The sequence below is a fragment of the Motacilla alba genome, chromosome 18 (genome assembly GCF_015832195.1).
Source record: "Motacilla alba alba isolate MOTALB_02 chromosome 18, Motacilla_alba_V1.0_pri, whole genome shotgun sequence".
Lineage (NCBI taxonomy): Eukaryota > Metazoa > Chordata > Aves > Passeriformes > Motacillidae > Motacilla > Motacilla alba.
In genome coordinates this window covers 10812187-10818215 of record NC_052033.1, presented here as the reverse complement: position 1 = coordinate 10818215, position 6029 = coordinate 10812187, and the positions used below count along the sequence as shown (strand labels likewise).

Below are 6029 nucleotides of genomic sequence, written 5' to 3'. Positions count from 1 at the left end.
CCCGGGTTTTCTGTGGATAACTCCTTTCCAGAAACATCCCGGGCTGATCTGTGGATATCTGCAGATATTTCTCTTTACAGAAACATCCCGAATTGTCTGTGGATATCTGCAGATATTCCCTGCACAGAAACATCCCGGGTTTTCTGTGGATAACTCCTTTCCAGAAACATCCCGGGTTTTCTGTGGATAACTGCAGATATTTCTCTTTACAGAAACATCCCGGGTTTTCTGTGGATATCTGCAGATATTTCTCTTTACAGAAACATCCCGGGATTTCTGTGGATAACTCCTGTCCAGAAACCTCCCGGGTTTTCAGGCATCCCCGTCTGCAGCCCGAGCGGCTCTCCCGTGGGCTCCGAGTGAAATCCGGGCTGTCGCTGCCACCCCGCTCCAGGTGGGCAGTAAAACACATCCCGCTTTTTCAGGCTCCGGGAGGAGGATTTGGTGGGAGCTGCCCCAAAAGCTGCGCCCCTTCCCAACCTCCCTCCTTCTGCCCGCGCTCCTCGGCGCCTGTCGGGGGCAGAACCCTCGGAGCTCTGCTCCTTGCCCAGGATTTTTCATTTCAACTCGAGCGTTAAAGTTGGGGCTCTCTGGCCGCCGCTTTCACTCGCTGCCTTTGTGCGGCCGGACAATCCCCGGGGCAGCGCCCTGTCGCGATTGTCGCGATGATTGTCGCGATTGTCCTCGTTACCCTGGCCAGGAGGGGCTCCGAGGTATTGGAAAGGGCTCGTGGGGAAAAAAAAAAAATTAAAAACCAAAATATATATAAAATTAAAAAAGAAAAGGAGAAGGCAGCAGGGAATAAACGCACTCGAAACCCTGTCCTTGGTTGGTTTGAGTTTTCCCTGAGGTTCTGGTGATGATTTGGGGTTGGTTTTTTGGTTTTTTGGTTTTTTGTTTTTTGTTTTATTTTTTTTTTTTTTTTGCTGGCAAACTTTTTTTGGGAAGTAGTTTTGCTCTGGGTGAGTGGAAAGGTAAGTGGCTGTGCTCTGTCCCAGAGCCTTTGTCTGCAGGAACGGGGGCTTTTCTCCGGGGGAATTTGGGGGGTTTTTATTCCTGAAACACCGAGGACGCTTTCCCCGGAGTTGTTTTCCTTTCCTCTGCTAAATATCCAATATTCCAGGAGAGGGCCGCTGAATTTCGCGGTGTTGTTTGCGGTGAGAAAGGTCAACTTTCGGCAAATGTTACAGGTGATAATTTGGATTATTTTCCCTGGGTAATCCCAGCTCTAGGGCGATGCGAGCTGGAGTTCACCTCCCCAGATCTCATCTAACAAATATATTTATTGCAGAGAGCAAACTCAGGCAGGAGATCGCTCTGATCTCAGCTGGGGCCAAAATCTGACCAAAAATGTACCTGGAGAGGAGCAAAACCCGGTGACAACAGATTGTCCCCTGGCCCTGCTGCTGATTGGCAGGAGGAGCACGGGGACAGTTCGGGAGGGCCCTGGACCGAATGGAAAGGGCCACCACTGGGACATTTTTCATCCATCTGCTGCAAGGGGCTCTGCCTCTCCCTGCGAGGCTGCTCGGGGCGAGGCGAGGGCCTCGACACGTTTGAACAATAAACAAAAGCCAGAGGGGCAGGAGCTCTGCAGTTGCCGCGCGCGATCCGATAATTTCTGGCTTATTATTTTTAATTATTGCTCGACGGACTATTTGGACAAGGTGGACAAGCTGATTAATCACAGCCGGGTGGAAGCTGCCCCTCAAAGCTGCTGCTGCTGCTGCTGCTTTCCCGTCGGGGTGGAAGTTTTCCTTCCCCTTTTTTTCCCTGGAATTAACGTTGTTTTCTCCGAAGCGGCCGGCCCGGGGAGCAGGGAAGGTTTCCAGTGAGGATTGAAGCCCCCGTTTGATGGGCTTTCCCTGCTCCTCGTGCTAAATCAAACCCCGGGTTTTTAGGGAATAAACTTTCCTGAGAGTTACTGCGGGGAGTGGAGGAGACGGGAATTTTGGGACTGGGGGGTGGATCTGGGGAGGCTTTTCTGCCCAAATTCAAAATGTGGCTGTGCCTCGGATGAGCTGTGCTTCACAAGTTGTTTTCTGGATTTTTGGGGAGCCCCTTTGATGGGGGGGAGGTTCAGGCTTTGCTCTGACCCCCGGGATTTGGGATTGGTGTTGGGAATGTTCAGGGATTTGGGATTGGTGTTGGGAATGTTCAGGCTCTGCTCTGACCCCTGGGATTTGGGATTGGTGTTGGGAGGGTTCAGGGATTTAGGATTGGTGTTGGGAATCTTCAAGGATTTGGGATTGGTGTTGGGGATGTTCAGGGACTTGGGATTGGTGTTGGGAAGGTTCAGGGATTTGGGATTGGTGTTGGGAAGGTTCGGGCTCTGCTCTGACCCCTGGGATTTGGGATTGGAGTTGGGAATGTTCAGGGATTTGGGATTGGTGTTGGGAAGTTTTGGGCTCTGCTCAGGATCTTTGGGATTGGTGTTGGGAATGTTCAAGGATTTGGGATTGGTGTTGGGGATGTTCAGGGACTTGGGATTGGTGTTGGGAAGGTTCAGGGATTTGGGATTGGTGTTGGGAAGTTTTGGGCTCTGCTCTGACCCCTGGGATTTGGGATTGGAGTTGGGAATGTTCAGGGATTTGGGATTGGTGTTGGGAGGTTTCAGGGATTTGGGATTGGTGTTGGGGATGTTCAGGGATTTGGGATTGGTGTTGGGAAGGTTCAGGCTCTGCTCTGATCCCCAGGATTTGGGATTGGTGTTGGGAAGTTCAGGGATTTGGGATTGGTGTTGGGAAGTTCAGGGATTTGGGATTGGTGTTGAGAAGGTTCAGGCCCTGCTCTGACCCCCGGGATTTGGGATCGGTGTTGGGAGGGTTCAGGGATTTGGGATCGGTGTTGGGAGGGTTCAGGCTCTGCTCAGGATTTGGGATTGGTGTCGGGGATGTCTCCCAGGGACGCTGGGATGTCACCGTGTCCCCTCTGACCCCAGCCAGGCCCGCGGTGCCTCTGCCCTGCCCCCTCCCCCCCAGCGGGGCAGAAATCCAAGGAGAAGCTGCAGATCCCAAGAAGCGTTCCCTGCTCCTGGTGGAAGCCTCAGGGTGTGCGGGAATTCCCCAAAACCGGAGATGTTCCTGCAGCAGAATCTGAATTTTGTTCTAAAACTGGGTCAATTATTGATCCCTGGCCCAAAACGTGAAATTCCAGGTGTGATTGTGCCTTTGGATTTCTCCAGGAATGTTTGCTCCGGCGTTTCCACAGCGAGGTTTTGGCAGGGCTGGTTAATGAATGAATTAATTAATTGCAGCTTAATTAATGTAAAAATTAAAAATCCCTCTCCTCACCAGTGACATTTTATTAAATCCGAGAGCGGGGCTGCATCCCACGGAAATATTCCCACATTTTGGCTTTTCCCTCTCTCCTGGGAGCAGGGAAGGCTCAGCCTGCCCTGGGTTTTCCCAGAAATTCCCTGATTTTCCCCTTTTCCCAGCCAGGTCTCCAGGGATTCCCTCACTGTGCCACTCCAGGTGTAAAACGCCACGGATTTCCCTCCCATCCCAAAAATTCCTGGCGCAGGGATGGAATCTGTGCTTGGGTTTTGGTGGGAGCACCCGTGGATCCCAGAGCATGGGGTTGGTGTGGGGCTCCTCGATCCCATTTCCAGCTGATCCAGGGGATGAACCAGGAGATAAAATAAATAAACCAGGAGATAAATTAATAAACCACGAGATAAAATAATAAAACAGGAAATAAAATAATGAACCTGGAGCAGGAGCTGGTGGGGGACGGCCTTGGGGCCTTTAAATGGAAATGATTTCCATTTAAATTCCAATTGAATTCCTTAAAGAATTGCCTTTGTATTTGTAATTTCAGCTCAGAATTCGTTTGGATCAGACTCATTTTTTAAAGTCAGCTGAGAATTCCTTTGGGATTTTATTCACTTTGTAAATTCACCTGAAATTCCTTTGGGATTTTATTGATTTTGTAAATTCAGCTGAAATTCCTTTGGGATTTTATTCATTTTGTAAATTCACCTGAAATTCCTTTGGGATTTTATTGATTTTGCAAAATCAGCTGAGAATTCCTTTGGGATTTTATTGGTTTTGTAAATTCATATCAGAATTCATTGAGATTTTATTCACGTTGTAAATTCATCTGAAAATTCCTTGGGATTGGATTAATTTTGTAAATTCAGCTCAGAATTATTTGGGATTTTAGTGATTTTGTAAATTTAGCTGAAAATTCCTTGGAATTGGATTCCCTTTGTAAATTCAGCTCAGAATTCCTTGAGATTTTATTCACTTTGTAAATTCAGCTGAAAATTCCTTGGGATTTTATTGATTTTGTAAAATCAGCTGTGAATTCCTTGGGATTTTATTGATTTTGTAAATTCAGCTCAGAATTCTTTGGGATTTTATTAACTTTGTAAATTCACCTGAAATTCCTTGGGATTTTATTGATTTTGTAAATTCAACTGAGAATTCCTTTGGGATTGGATTAATTTTTTAAAATCCAGCTGAAAATTCCTTGGAATTGGATTAACTTGGTAAATTCACCTGAAATTCCTCGGGATTTTATTGATTTTGTAAAATCAGCTGAGAATTCCTTGGGATTTTATTCCCTTTGTAAATTCAGCTCAGAATTCCTTGGGATTTTATTGATTTTGTAAATTCACCTGAAATTCCTTTGAGATTTTATTGATTTTGTAAATTCGTATCAGAATTCATTGAGATTTTATTCACGTTGTAAATTCATCTGAAAATTCCTTGGGATTGGATTAATTTTGTAAATTCAGCTGAGAATTCCTTTGGGATTAGATTAATTTTTTAAAATCCAGCTGAAAATTCCTTGGAATTGGATTCCCTTTGTAAATTCAGCTCAGAATTATTTGAGATTTTATTAACTTTGTAAATTCAGCTGAAATTCCTTGGGATTGGATTAACTTGGTAAATTCAGCTGAGAATTCCTTGGGATTTATTAATTTTGTAAATTCAGCTGAAAATTCCTTGGAATTGGATTAACTTGGTAAATTCAGCTCAGAATTAATTGTGATTTTATGAATTTTTAACGCTCTGTTCCTCTGTCCCCCCAGGACAATAACCAGCCCTGCTGCACCTTCAGCTGGATGTGATTTCAACTTTAAAATCCTGGGAATGCCTGAAGAAAAAAAACCAGCAGAGAGCAGGAATTTCCCCCTCTTTTTGAATACATTAAATAACAGCAGCCTGATTAAAATTCATTTTTAATTTTATGCCTAAAAACACCATCGGGAGGGACTCGCTCTGGGGAGGAAATTCTGGAGTTTGGGGTGAAATAATCCCGATTATTTCCTGGCTGCTCCCACAGCAGCCCCTGGGATTCATTCCCCACTTCCAAAATCACCCCAAAAAAAAGGCAAAACTGGGGAGGAATCGGGATTAGGGTGAGACTGGAGGCAGCAGGAAAGGAATTGGGAGCAGGGAAAAGCTGTTTGCTGAAAAAAAAATAAAGTTAGGAAGCGCTAAAAAGAGGAGAACCTGAGGAGAAATAGAGGAAAAAAATTGGGATTTTTAGCTTTGCTGAGAGAAATCCCGGTGCTGATGGGCAGCTCCGAGTTTGGGGTGGAAAATCTGGAATCTGGGGTGGGTTTATTCCCAGTCCCAGCTGGGAGTCGGGAGCTCGGAGCATTCCCTGGCTCCACCTTGAAAGCAGAAATAATTCCCTTTTTTCTGCTCCTTCTCCCCCCTCTGGAAACCTCCAGGCCCAGCCTTGGACGTCACAAATGCTCCTGGGATTTCTTTGGATTTTATTCCTGGAGATTAAAAGGATTCATCGGGAGATTTAGGGAAGGGGGGGAATATTTATTTATTGATTTATTTTACCATTTCGCAAAGAAATATCCCCCCCTTCCCTAAATCTCCAGATTTATTGATTTATTTTACCATTTCATGATTTTCTTTCTTTCTTTCTTTCATTATTTATTTCTTTGCTCCAGGATTTTTTGGCTCCGAACTCTCACAAACTTTGCCTCCATGGAAAATTTATCCCTCTCATGGAAATCCCCTCCCCAAAGCGTTCCCTCCCTTCCCAAAGAGGGGGAA

At 45.7% G+C, this 6029-nt stretch overlaps 1 long non-coding RNA gene across 1 annotated transcript; it reads left to right on the top strand.

Moving 5' to 3' along the window:
• Window positions 1-215: 215 nt before the first annotated feature.
• LOC119709558 lies at window positions 216-1821 on the top strand. Its single transcript, XR_005259381.1, has 3 exons — window positions 216-394; window positions 1124-1190; window positions 1292-1821. It is a non-coding gene; the product is annotated as an uncharacterized LOC119709558 (long non-coding RNA).
• Window positions 1822-6029: the final 4208 nt, after the last annotated feature.